The following is a 14,790-nucleotide window of genomic DNA, read 5'->3' as shown; positions in this document are numbered from 1 at the left end:
GTAGTGGCATCACCGGGCTCACACAAATTTACCACCACCCAGCGTTCCCCCCAGGTCTCCCGGTAAAAATGGTGCCTCACTTGTGCGGGAGGCCCAAGTACCCGCGGCAGGCAAGGGCCCAAAACGTAGTGAGGCGACATCAAAATGGCCTATCGCAAAACCACCTGGTTTTGCAAGGGGGGTCACTTTGGTTTTTGGCCCGGTGCTCGGCGGCCATCTAGGGAAACCTACCAAACCCAGGCATTTCTGAAAACTAGACACCCGGCGGCTTCCAGGGAGGTATGGCTTGCGTGGATCCCCCAACGTTTCCTTACCCAGAATCCCCTGCAAACCTCAATTTTTGCTGAAAAAATCACTTTTTCACACATTTTGGGGTGGGAAAGTAGTGGCATCACCGGGCTCACACAAATTTACCACCACCCAGCGTTCCCCCAGGTCTCCCGGTAAAAATGGTGCCTCACTTGTGGGGAGGCCCAAGTACCCGCGGCAGGCAAGGGCCCAAAACGTAGTGAGGCGACATCAACATTGCCTATCCCAAATGTCCCATCACTACGTTTTGGGCCCTTGCCTGCCGCGGGTACTTGGGCCTCCCACACAAGTGAGGCACCATTTTTACCGGGAGACCTGGGGGAACGCTGGGTGGTGGTAAATTTGTGTGAGCCCGGTGATGCCACTACTTTCCCACCCCAAAATGTGTGAAAAAAGTGATTTTTTCAGAAAAAATTGAGGTTTGCAGGGGATTCTGGGTAAGGAAACGTTGGGGGATCCACGCAAGCCATACCTCCCTGGAAGGCGCCGGGTGTCTAGTTTTCAGAAATGCGTGGGTTTGGTAGGTTTCCCTAGATGGCCGCCGAGCACCGGGCCAAAAACCAAAGTGACCCCCCTTGCAAAACCAGGTGGTTTTGCCATAGGCCATTTTGATGTCGCCTCACTACGTTTTGGGCCCTTGCCTGCCGCGGGTACTTGGGCCTCCCACACAAGTGAGGCACCATTTTTACCGGGAGACCTGGGGGAACGCTGGGTGGTGGTACATTTGTGTGAGCCCGGTGATGCCACTACTTTCCCACCCCAAAATGTGTGAAAAAAGTGATTTTTTCAGCAAAAATTGAGGTTTGCAGGGGATTCTGGGTAAGGAAACGTTGGGGGATCCACGCAAGCCATACCTCCCTGGAAGCCGCCGGGTGTCTAGTTTTCAGAAATGCGTGGGTTTGGTAGGTTTCCCTAGATGGCCGCCGAGCACCGGGCCAAAAACCAAAGTGACCCCCCTTGCAAAACCAGGTGGTTTTGCGATAGGCCATTTAGATGTCGCCTCACTACGTTTTGGGCCCTTGCCTGCCGCGGGTACTTGGGCCTCCCACACAAGTGAGGCACCATTTTTACCGGGAGACCTGGGGGAACGCTGGGTGGTGGTAAATTTGTGTGAACCCGGTGATGCCACTACTTTCCCACCCCAAAATGTGTGAAAAAAGTGATTTTTTCAGCAAAAATTGAGGTTTGCAGGGGATTCTGGGTAAGGAAACGTTGGGGTATCCACGCAAGCCATACTTCCTTGGAAGCCGCCAGGTGTCTAGTTGTCAGAAATGTGTGGGTTTGGTAGGTTTCCCTAGATGGCCGCCGAGCACCGGGCCAAAAACCAAAGTGACCCCCCTTGCAAAACCAGATTATCTATCGTTCCTACAGCGTGAGAATTTTGGAATAATATTGCAAAGAAAATGTGGCAGACATTTTGAGGTTTGCAGGACATTGGGGATAAAAAACTTTTTTGAATTCACAAGAGAGACATCACCATGAACTCCCATGGGTTTCCGACAATATCTACAGTTGGTGGGTTATTCTTGCATGGAAAGTGTACCTTGGCAGAGAAACTAAAGACAAAGATTCCTGCACAACCATCTATTCCTCAAACACACACACATACTGGTTGGATTTGGCACGAGGGCGAGTCATGGTTCAGTGTATTAAATGTTATTAACAAGAGATTTCACAAAAATGAAATGCACTGTCAATAATTAAATTCACAAAAAAACAAACCAATGACTCGCAGCTCGTGAGCTGTAAAGCCACGTCAAGGCACCAACCACTTTACAGGCCATTCACACACCTTTCATACGTGATACAAACAAGACCATTCGCACCACCAGGCACAAAAGCAACACATTACAAAATTCACCAAAAAGGGACAAGGTACACCCTGCTTCAGAAAGACAAATATTACTGCACAGCCATCTAATCCGCAAGCACACACACATACTGGTTGGATTTGGCACGAGGGTGAGTGATGGTTCAGTAGATACAATTGTATTAGCAAGTGATTTCACAGAAATGAAATGCACTGGTAATAATTGAAAGGGCGAGAAACTGAACCATTGACTCACAGCTCGTGAGCTGTAAAGCCACGACAAGGCACCAACCTCTTTACAGGCCATTCATACACCTTTCATACGTGTGAGACATACAAAACCATTCACACCGCCAGCCGCGGGCCCATCACATAACAAAACTCACACCAGCACACAGCGCCATTCAAGGGCCCATCACTTTCACACGCCCACAATCCAGACACAGCAACTACACAGGCTGATGGATTGCGTGGAGTGGCACTCAGCTAGCAGTGTGTGTAGTGACCAGCAGAAAGTCACTACTCACACAGAGCCAGCAGAGCACCAGTCCACACACACCGCTAGCCAAACACCAGTCCACGCACACTGCTAGCCAAGCGCCAGTCCACGGACACCACCAGCCAAGCACCAGTCCGCACACACCACCAGTCCACGCACACCGCCAGCCAAGTACCAGTCCACGCACACCGCCTGCCAAGCACCATTCCACGCACACTGCCAACCAAGCTCCAGTCCACGCACACCACCAGCCACGCACCAGTCCACGCACACCGCCAGTCCATGCACACCGCCAGCCAAGCACCATTCCACGCACACCACCAACCAAGTGCCAGTCCACACACACCAACAGCCAAGCGCAAGCCTACACACACCGCCATCACATTTAGGATTTTTTTTAGAAAAAAATAAAAACACAAACAAATTGCAAATAGATACAAATCTTCTAACAGAAAATCAGCAACTAAATACATTGCACTAACACCAACCTTGAAACAGAATCAAATTATCCAAAGAATACAGACCAGGCAGTTCACTTTACCACTCAAGAATCCTCCCAAAAATTCTTTCGTGTGTGGTACGCTCTAAAACAAGCAGAGAGACACAGTGCAGGATGAGAAGGACAGTCGGGGCAGTACATACGACTCTCCTTCCGCAAACCTTTTCGCCAACAGACTCTACATCTCCTACTGGGAAAATCTTTTGCGGGTGTGGGAGGAATGTGATCTGGAAAGTGGCGTTCTTTCAATCTAGCAACATCCTCCACCAGTCCAACTCTAGGAACACTTGCCTGTTCCACTACAACAAGGCTGCCTATTACAGACTCCTGAAACTTAGCAAAAGTCATCTTTGACTCAGGGCAAGAATCCTGGAACACAACAAAAGCATTAAACATTGCCAAGTGGAAAAGATGGATAGCCAACTTCTTGTACCAAATGTAAGCCTTACGAAGAGCAGTGTAAGGTTCCAACCTCTGATCTACTCTGTCAACACCACCCATGTGCCTATTATAGTCTAAAATGCACACAGGTTTGCGCGCTTCAGCAACCTGACCCCAAACAGTCACAGGTGCAGTGCTTTCATCATGGATGGTAGTCAGCATGTAGACATCTCTCCTGTCTGTAAACTTCACAGCAAGAAGCTCCTGGCAACGCAACGCACTGCACTGTCCCCGCACAAGCTTTTGACAAACAAGTTCTTTCGGGAAACCTTTACGGTTAGAGCGGATTGTGCCACAAGCAAGAGTGTCCACTTTGGCCAATTCCCTGAACAACCGCACACCAGTGTAGAAGTTATCTACATATAAATGGTGGCCTTTGTTAAAAAATCCTCTTCCAAGTTCCCAAACAATTTTCTCAGTCACTCCAAAAGTGGACGGACAACCAGGGAGGTTAAACCTAGATTCCTTACCGGTGTACACCCTGAAATTGGAGACATATCCAGTCCTACTGTGTCACAGCATATACAGCTTTATTCCATAGCGTGCCCTCTTACTAGGAATGTATTGCCTAAAAACCAAGCGGCCCTTGAACAACACCAAAGACTCATCCACTGCAATTTGTTTCCCAGGAGCATAGATCTCAGGAAATCGATCAACAAAGTGATCAAGGACAGGCCTAATCTTAAAAAGACGGTCACAGTCAGGGTGATCTCGTGGCAACGCTAAACCATTATCAACAAAATGCATCATCCGAAGCAGTAGCAAATACCTGTCACGACTCATGACTGCCGGAAAAATAGACGTCGCCATCAAGGGACTGCTAGACCAATATGAAGACATTGATGGCTTCCTTAGCAAGCCCATCAAAAAAACCCAAGAACTTCTTCATCTCTTCAACATTTGTGGGAGTCCACCGGGTAGCTCTAGAGTGTGGCTTAAGACTGGCACAGTTGTCCCTCAAAAACTGTTCGGCATACAAATTAGTCTGCTCAACAATCTCTGCAAAAAACACATCGTCCATAAACAACTGAAAAAAATTGACCGGCAAAAAGTTTTCAGTATTCACTCTAGACCCTGGAACACCAGTAAACTCTGGCAATGCCGGCTGCACCATGCCAGGGGCAACCCAGAGGTCATCACTTTCAAAGGGAAGCCTTGCAGCCCCAGCCTGCAGCCCAGAAGCCTCTTGCCGCACTACACCAACGGGAAGCCTTGCAGCCCCAGCCTGCAACCCAGATGCCTCTTGCCGCACTACACCAACGGGAAGCCTTGCAGCCCCAGGCTGCAGCCCAGATGCCTCTTGCCGCACTATCGGCACATCAGTCTCCGCCTCTAACACAGGCACTTCATCCGCACGAAGAGTATCTTCATCATCCGATGACTCCATACGGAGAGACAACTCACTGCCAGAATCGTCCCCTGCCTCCTCTCCCTCAGATGCAGAGTCAGTCTCTGAACCAATATCAGAGGAAGACTCAAACAGCAAACCAACAACCTGCTGAGCAGTCATCCTGCAGCTAGCCATTATACTTACTAAGATAGAAGACTGCACAAACAAGTCAACAACAACCAACAATGTGCAAACCAAGTAAGTAAAGAAATGTGTACCTTTATCACAAAGATCAATGTACTCAAAAACTATACAATCCAATTACAAGAGACAGCTGCACTCACCAGAAACCAACTCTGCAGTGGCACAGCAAAAACCAACGATATCAAACTAGAAAGAAGAAAAAAAAACAAATTACTCACAAGACAACAAAATACACATCGAGCACCAATGCAAAAAGTTTTTGACACTCAAAAAACAAACATACTGCTATTATTACACCATTTGCAAAAAAAATTCATGCAGAGAAATCAAACACATTTACATTGTACAAAAAAGAGTCTCTTACCAAACTACACAAACAGCAGAACCGCCAGAAACAACACGGCAAACTGAAAAGAGCAAAAGCCTTCACCTAGAACAAAAAGTAAAAAAAAAAAAAAACATTACTATTGCGATTCACAAAAAATAAAACAATAAACATTACAACATGCTATATTACTACCCAAATGGTCAATCGGGTTATGTTCCAGGTGGGGCAGAAAACAGCAGGGAAAAAAAAGGCTACTCTGTCCCGGGGCGGGTGGGCCAAATACATATTATAAAAATTGCCCCCTGGAAGCGACACTTGCCAAAGGGGTCACTTCCGTTTTTATTTACACTAATTCCCTGGTGTCTAGTGGGCTTTTCTGCCCCCCCCTGGGGCCAGACACGGAGCGAAAGTGGACCGATCTGCCCCCGGGGGGGGGGCAGAAAAGTCTGTGCAGTAATTATTCCCCAGGGAAGCGACCCTTGCCCAAGGGGTCGCTTCCCATAACAAAATGACGAAATTCCCTGGTGTCTAGTGGGATTTTCTGCCCCCCTGGGGGCAGAAACGGACCGAAAGTGGACCGATCTGCCCCCAGGGGCGGGCAGAAAAGTCTGTGCTCAAATTCTCCCCCAGGGAAGCGACCCTTGCCCAAGGGGTCGCTTCCCATAACGATATAAAAAAATTCCCTGGTGTCTAGTGGGCTTTTCTGCCCCCCCCTGGGGGCAGAAACGGACCGAAAGTGGACCGATCTGCCCCCGGGGGGGCAGAAAAGTCTTCCACAAATTCTCCCCCAGGGAAGCGACCCTTGCCCAAGGGGTCGCTTCCAAAATGGCCAAAAACAACATCCCTGGGGTCTAGTGGGGGCATTCCTGTCCCACAATCGCGACGCTGTGAGCTTTCGTGGGACAGGAATGCCCAGCATTGAGACATCAGGGGAGAGGAAATACTCTTTCCTCTCCCCCGATGCCTCAAGGCCCTGGAATTCCGCCCCCCCCGCAACACAGCACCAAAACACTTACCCTCCCCGTTGGACGCGCTGGAAGAAATGAATTCCAGCGCGTCCAACGCTTCCTGATGACGCCGGCGCGCGCTGTGCGCGCTGACGTCATCAGGAAGCGTGGGGGGGGCTCGGGGTGGCAGCGGAAACTCTTCCGCTGTCATCCCCCTCTGTGGGGGCACGATCGATGCCCCAGGGGGGGGGAGCGCCAGCGCTTCCCCCAGGGGCTGTGCTCATGACGGAGCGGTTCCGTCATGAGCACAGCTCAACCGATGCTCATGACGGAACCGTTCCGTCATGCGCATCGAAGGGGTTAAGTTCTTGATCATTGGTCGCATGCTCTTGCATGCGACATGTAATGTTTTCAGTGGTGTTCCAAATTCTAACATTGGAGCTTTGTGGGAGAAACTTTGTTGAAGGCATTACTAACTGAAGACTTGAACGTGCTGCCAAAATAAAGGAATATCAACTTAACTTTTCTTGGATCATATTTTATCTTTAATATTGGCGACGACGGGAAACCACACCACTGGGCAGCATGAAGTAACAGAGTGGTGGAACTCACCTATTTCTGAACAATTATTCTACTTTCAACAATCCTGGTATGCTTTGCAACATGTTCATCCATATTACAGTGCATTAATTGTACTAGCGGCTGTATCGCGTAAATGTGACTTGATGGCACCAGCGGCTGTGTTTACTTAACTGTGACCTGCATTTTTTGTCGATTTCAACTTTTACCTTGAAGTTTGGCAATTATGTTTTGGAACTGAGCACTATGAAACAAGTAGTCGGTACTTAATATTTGTTTCGCCACGACTACGATTGCGATTGGCGTTTGCACTTTGTAATGGATTAACTTTACTTGTATTGGATCTGAGGCAAATAGATGAACTGTTTCTGCTTCAATTTTTATCGTATGGTGCTTTTCTGATTATATTTGTGTCGCTATATATGTGGTGTTTCGTTTACTCCCAACATCAAAAAACGGATAAAGGAAAACTCTTGTTGGAGTTTCATTAGTATCAACATTCAAAAACGGATAAAGGGAAACTTTTGAATGTATACATCACCCGCAAATGCCCTGTGTTCGGAAACGTCTCCTCCATTCTTCAACGTTCTGCTCTATTAAAATCATACGCGTGTGACATTTACGCACTCCTACGCGTGACATCACACGCACGGCCGCCATTTTGTTGTTTCCTAGGTAACATTTCTACCATACGGATACATGATTCGGCGCTCGCATCGCTAATCAATTTCAATACGCATAAGTAAGTGCAAGTTAGTGCATATTTGTATAAAACATCGCCGTGTCAATGATTTTGTGCCACAAATTCTTTCCTTTTACTATGTATGGAAAAGAACAAAAATAAAACGTTCATCTATACAAGTTATGAGATTGCCGTTTTAATGATTTTGGGGGACAAATTTTTGGGTTACCTGGTATGAAAAGCACAATACAGTACTAAAAAGTGAATAAGCATTAACTATTGCTTTCAGCTATAAATACATTTTGAAACATCCAACATTAGTTACTATATAAACGTTTGTTTCATATAATCAAAGTATTTTCATCAACTTCAATACAATATGGAATTCGATCCGTCTGCCAAATTCCTACAAGTCAAAGGTGATCCACCCATGCCATGGCCAAGGTGGAAAGAGGAATTCCTGAATTATATGAAAGCAATTGATGGTGAAAGAATGGGTTCTGAAAGGAAAAAAAGTATCCTATTACATTGTTTGGGCTCAGAGGGACAAGTCCTTTTTAGATCACTTCCTCAAGTAACTACACAAAATGTAGGAGGTGGTGATTCAATGAATGTTTATACAGAAGCATTAGCAAGATTAGAAAAAAGGTTTAAGCCAAATGTCAGCATAGCTCTTAACCGTTTTAAATTTTACACCAGAAAACAAAAGGAAGACTAATCTTTTGATTATTTTTTTTACTTTTCTAAGGCCATTGAGCATGCACTGTAATTTCGGCGTCATGTCTGACGAAATGATACGTGATCAAATCATTGTCCATGTTAAATGCAAGAAAATTCAGGATAAACTATGGGTCATGGGAGATCCAAACTTAAGTGAAACCATAGCCACAGCTAAAGCACAGGAACAATCTGATTTATGGATGGATACTATCAAAAAGAACAGGGAAAGGAAAACTGCAGATGAAGAAATATGTACTGTTGGACAAAAGTATTCTTCAAAACAAGACACCACACAATCTCTAGGGAAGCATAACTTTATTCGATCAAAACATGCTATGTATCAAAAACCGGTTGAGGGAACTAACAACCAAGGAATGTGTTACAGATGTGGTAACAGGTCGCATTATGCTTCATTTCCAGGATGCCCAGCTTTGAAGAGGGAATGTAAAATTTGCAACATAATAGGCCATTTTAGCAATATGTGTAGAGACAGACGTACACAATTCCACAAGCGTGGTGCTATTTCTTCGCTATCAGAAGAAGGCATGACCAATGTTACTAATGTTAATGCTGAAATCGATCAGGGTTTTGTTGTTTCCATAGTGGGGAACCATACCCAAGCACATATAAGTTCTCCTAAATGTGTTTTCCAAGTGTGTGATATTGACTTGTTACTCATGGTGGATTCAGGGTACCCGTGGACCATTATCTCTCATGAATATTTTATTGATACTTTAGCAGACTACATTCCATTAGATAAATTAGAGAAACCTGACATTGTTGCTGAAAGTTTTTGTGGAACAAAAATTTATATGATTGGTTTCTTTCATGTTACCTTGCATTTTAAACATAGAGAAGCTGAGGTCAAACTGTATATTTCTCAGAAGGGAGTTAATGTTCTAGGCTGGTTAGATCAATGGAAATTGGGAATCATATTAAATTCCCGATCCAAAGAACCGGTATCATTATGTGATGATCATCTTATGAACACGGTGTCTGAGTGGAAAACTCATGCAGAAAGGAACCAGTGGATAGTGCAAAATCAGAAAAACTTATTAAAGGCTTTTCGAATGTTTTCATTGACAAATTGGGCAAACTTAAAAACTTTTCACACAGAATAATATTGAAAACCAATCACATTCCTGTAGTACAAAAACTCAGAAGCATTCCTATTAATATCAGAGATGAGCTCAAAGATATGTTTGATGAATTACTGAGGGAAGGCATCATTAAACCGATAGAATCATCAGAATGGGTATCTCCCATAGTTTTAGTACGGAAGCCTGATAACAAGTTGAGAGTGTGTGTCGATTTAAGAGCATTAAATTCTAACATCATCGTTGACTGTCATCCTTTGCCAAACATAAATGAGTTGGTATCACTATTAGATAGTGCAAAAATCTTTTCCACTCTCGATCTCAGATCAGCATATCACCAAATAGAACTCACTAAGGACTCTAGAAAATACGCAGCGTTCATCACGCCACAGGGTTTATTTCAGTACACTCGCATGCCATTCGGACTTGCGTCTGCAGCTTCAGTTTTTCAGAGAGTAATGTTTCATATTTTTAGAGACATTGACTTTTATGTAAAATGTTTTCAAGATGACATCTTAGTTTTCTCTAAAAATACAGCTGAACATGAGAAACATTTACAAGAAGTTTGTAGAAGGCTAGAACAAAATGGATTAACCCTTAAAGCACACAAGTGCAATTTATTCAGAGAATCAGTTGAATATTTAGGACATACCCTTTCGGGTAATGGTGTTTTTCCAAAAAGATCCAATGTAGAGGCTATCTCTAAGGCTCCTTCCCCAGAGAATAGAGATCAACTTCTTTCATTTGCGGGTATGTGTGAATATTACAGCAAGTTTGTTGTAAACTTTGCCACAAAGATGGAACCGTTGAGAAAGCTTCTTAGGCATGGGGTTAAGTACGAATGGGTTGATTTAGAACAACGTTCTTTTGAAGAAATTAAAAATGACATTATTAATGCTCCCACGCTTAAACCTTTTCGCATCAACAAGGAGTGCATTATCACAGTTGATGCAAGTTGTTATGGTTTGGGTGCAGTTCTGTCGCAAAAAGAGAGAAATGAGGAGTGGAATGTAGCTTTTGCCTCAAGAACGCTTAATGAATGTGAACGCAAATATGCAGTCATAGAAAGGGAATTACTAGCTTGTGTTTGGGCAATAGAACACTTTAGACTATACGTGTGGGGTTCTAAATTCACACTGAGAACAGACCATAAGCCTTTGGTCAATATATTATCGGTGGGTGGAGGTTGGAATTCTACAGCCAGAATTGCCAGATTAACGTCAAAATTACAAGAATAAAATTTCATTACTGTTTATGTACCTGGTAAGAAAAATGTTACTGCTGATTGTCTATCACATTTACCGTGTAACCAAAACATAATTAATTTGATAAGTGAATCTGATTTTGTTGTTACCATTGAAGATGTTCTTCAGGGAAAATTTCAGGAAATAACTGAGGTTCATTGGCATGATTGTGAGCAGAAGGACAGTAAATGGTCAGAATTGAAAGAGTACATTAAAAATGGGTGGCCTAGGAAAGACAGAATAAGTTCAGAGTTATTGCCATTCTATAAAGTGTTGGAGGAATTAGAATTAGATAGTGATTTCATTTTCAAGTCAGGCAAATGTATTCCTCCAGAAGGCATGCATGAGGTTATTTTACGCATTGCGCATAAAACTCATCCGGGGATATCTTCTATGAAGCGGTTAATAAGAACACATTTTTGGTGGTCAGGTATTGATAAATTTGTTGATAGGATGGTTAGAGAATGCCCTGACTGTATATCAAATGAAAGGACGCTTAGAGTTCACACTCCACCACTTAAGACGGTTCGATGGCCATCTGAACCATGGAAGAAAATTGCATTCAACATTTCAGGCCCCTTTCACATTCTCCCAGAATCATCATGGTACGCTTTGGTGATAATCGACTATCACTCTAAGTGGCCCGAGGTAAAGTTTGTTCCAAAAGCCACTACTAGTGCAGTTGTTAATTTTTTCAAAGACATCTTTGCCAGGGAAGGTTGTCCATCCTGTTTAGTCACTGATAATGGAGTGCAACTAACATCCGTGGAAATGGCTGATTTTCTAAAAGGATGTAATATTACCCACAGGTTAACCTCATTATATGAACCATGTGAGAATGGTCAGGTGGAACGTTTTAATTGTGTCCTGAAGGGTTTTATTACCAAAGCTGTCAAATTTGGGAGTAATTTGGTAAGTGCGTTAAAGGAGCGTTTGTGGACTTATAGGATTACGCCTCACACCACAACTGAGGTGGGACCCTTTAAACTTTTCAAAGGAAGAGATCCTGCATCACAAGTGTTACCGTGGTGGTTGAGAGAGAAATCTCATAATTTTGTCTCAGGTAGAGAGAATCTAAGTGAAGTAGCCAAGCGTGTAAAAAATAAACAATTCAAAACCAAAAGTTGGTATGACAAAAAATGGAGAACAAGGTCCCATGATTTTCAAGTAGGAGATTGGGTAAAGATTCTCAAACCAGGTCTGGTTGGTAAGGGTACTAATAAGTTTAGGGATCCTATTTTAATTAAAATAATTTTTCACAATAGTGTTATGACACTAGATGGAAAAATCTGGAATGTGAGAAGGTTGGCTAAATGTCCTATACCTAACACTAAAAGAGGAATTTCATCTGATGTGGATGTTAATCTTAACAATGGTGATTCTGTTGCTCATAGAGTCAAAGATTGTAGGCGTGTTATTTATGCACTCAAAAGATATGCAAATTTCACGTAACACTGTTTTTCAGCTTTGTAATTTTCTTTTTGTTTGTTTGATTGTTCTTTTGTTAAATAAGGGAGATGTGTTGCATGCAGTATTCATTATTATTAGTATGTCCCTTTAAGTTCTTGATCATTGGTCGCATGCTCTTGCATGCGACATGTAATGTTTTCAATGGTGTTCCAAATTCTAACATTGGAGCTTTGTAGGAGAAACTTTGTTGAAGGCATTACTAACTGAAGACTTGTGACAGCTTGTAATGTATTGAACGTGCTGCCAAAATAAAGGATGTCGTGTTGCCTAGATGCGAATGTTCGTCCTTCTTCCTCCTAATTGATATCATCTTGCGAGAAACGCACAAGCTTGTTTCCTGTGTGTCGTCATTCCGCAGCGTACGCGGAAGCCATTTTGGAGGTTGTGCATCACGTATCCAGGCATCACAGAATTACTCGCCAATGCACACGGCTTTCAGTTGTTCTGCTCTGCGTGTTCTACATACGCTGCTTCGTAGTTTTCGTGCCTTCATGTAGCGCATGTGGAACTTCTCTTCACTAATACACACAGCACTATATTTGGCCAGATAGCAAGGTAACTGAGAGATTCTTCGTTGAAGCATTTTGCTGTGTACTTCGGTGGTGTGTACTACGCGACTATTGACATATCAAAGTATCTGAAAACTTCTTTGTTTAACCATTCTGCGCTCAGCTGTTTGTTTTCCTCTTCCCGCTGAACTGAGAACTTCTGCGTTTAAGCATTCTGCGCTCAGAGGTTTGTTTTCTTTTTCCCGCTGATGCGCACAGCATTTGATATATATAATTACATACGCATGGTATTGGGGATAAATTAGTAAAAAAAAAGAAAGAAAAAAAAATAGTAGCTCATTATAAGAAAAATATTTATTGGTAACACATTCAGGCTCTATACTCAAGTAAATTCAAGTGCTTTGAATATGCAAAACGTCACTGCAGCCCCATTTTTTTTATCTGAGCCTGGCAGTCCTCATATAAAATGGAAAAAGTGGAAAGTTGTATTCGAGAGATATGCTAGGGTATGTGGCCCTTCACTTAGCGCAGAGAGGAGGTCTGCTTTATTGTTGCACTGTTTGGGGTCAGAGGGGCAAGACGTTTTTGACCATCTTCCTGATTTATCACGTGAGGAGGCGAATGAGCTCAATGACTATGAAATTTGCATAAAAAAGTTAGATAAACACTACTTACCAAAAGTAAGCACCATCTTAGAAAGATACACATTTGCTAAGAGAATGCAAGCCGAAGAAGAAACGGTGGAAGGTTATATAACTGTTTTAAGAAAACTCGCATCTTCATGTAAATTTGATGGCTCAGCTGATGAACGTATACGTGATCAGTTCATGTTTGGATGCAATATAGAAAAAGTTAGGGAAGAGTTATGGTTACGCGATGAACCTACTTTGGATGAGGTTCTCGTTGTAGCCAAAAGGATAGAACACTCTATGAAATGTGTCGCTGTTTTAAAGAAAGATTCCACTAATGAATGCAAGGTCCAAGAGGTGAAACGTAATAGTAAAGTGGAATATAAGAGTAAAGACAAGACTCATAAAGAATCCTTGTCAACCAAAGAAAAAATGAATGAGAGATGGATTAATAGTAAGTGTTTCAGGTGCGGGAAAATGGGACATTTAGCTAACAATCCAAAGTGTCCCGCTCTAGGCTTCATATGTCCTAAATGCAAAAAGAAAGGTCATTTTGCCTCAATGTGTAATAGTAAAGGTGCACCGAAAGTAAAAGAAGTGGAAGTTAATGATTGTAGCTATGATGAATCTAACTCTGAGGATTATGAATGTGGTCAGATTGTAGTGCAGGTGGTGATTGGGGAAAAGAAGAAAAATTCTCCATGTGTTGAAATTCTGGTTGAAGGAGCAAAGACTAGAGTTCTATTTGATTCGGGAGCTAAGATGACAATAGTCTCAAGTGGGTTTTATATGAATAATTTGAAAAGTAAAGTTAAACTCCTGAAACCCGACATAAGGCCGTTGGCTTATGGGGGGGAGCCCATCAAATTGCATGGATATTTCATTGGTCTGATTGAGTATAAAGGGAAGTTGATTTCAGGAAAGATTTATGTATCAAAAAAGGGTGATAGCATCATCAGTTGGATCCATCAAGGTGATCTCGGTGTCTTCCTTGATCCCAATGTTGATCCTCCTCTTCAATTTAAAAGCGATGTAAACTCCATTAGGAAAGCAGGGGATGTTAATTTGATTGATGATCTCAAGAGAGATTATCCTAGTGTTTTCAGTAAAGAGCTGGGTTGTCTCAAAGGCTACAAGCACAAGATTATACTTAAAAAGGATGCTACTCCTGTATGTTGCAAAGTGAGAAATGTTCCAATTTCGGTAAGGGAAGACATGCAAAAAGAAACTATAAAATTAAAAGAGGGGGGTATCATAGAGGAGGTTGAAGGGACCGAATGGTTGGCCCCAGTGGTGGCAGCACGCAAACCCAATGGGGACCCGAGTCTCTGCATTGACTTGAGACAATTAAACAAATGTGTAGTGATTGATAAATATCCTTTGCCGAACATAAATGAGTTGCTGTCTCTGCTGGGTGGAGCCAAAGTCTTTAGTACAATCGACTTAACTTCGGCATACCACCAAATAGAGTTGGAGGAGTCATGTAGGGACTA

The 14,790-nt window shown here is 43.2% G+C and overlaps 1 long non-coding RNA gene across 1 annotated transcript in view; it reads right to left on the bottom strand.

Moving 5' to 3' along the window:
- LOC146870378 (uncharacterized) overlaps window positions 1-14,790 on the bottom strand; it is a 936,295-nt gene that overhangs the window by 515,451 nt on the left and 406,054 nt on the right. The window lies entirely within an intron of this gene.

Source organism: Triturus cristatus, chromosome 1_1 (assembly GCF_964204655.1).
Source record: "Triturus cristatus chromosome 1_1, aTriCri1.1, whole genome shotgun sequence".
In the NCBI taxonomy this organism is placed as follows: domain Eukaryota; kingdom Metazoa; phylum Chordata; class Amphibia; order Caudata; family Salamandridae; genus Triturus; species Triturus cristatus.
The sequence above is the reverse complement of the archived record's forward strand: the minus strand, read 5'-3'. Positions and strand labels throughout refer to the sequence as shown.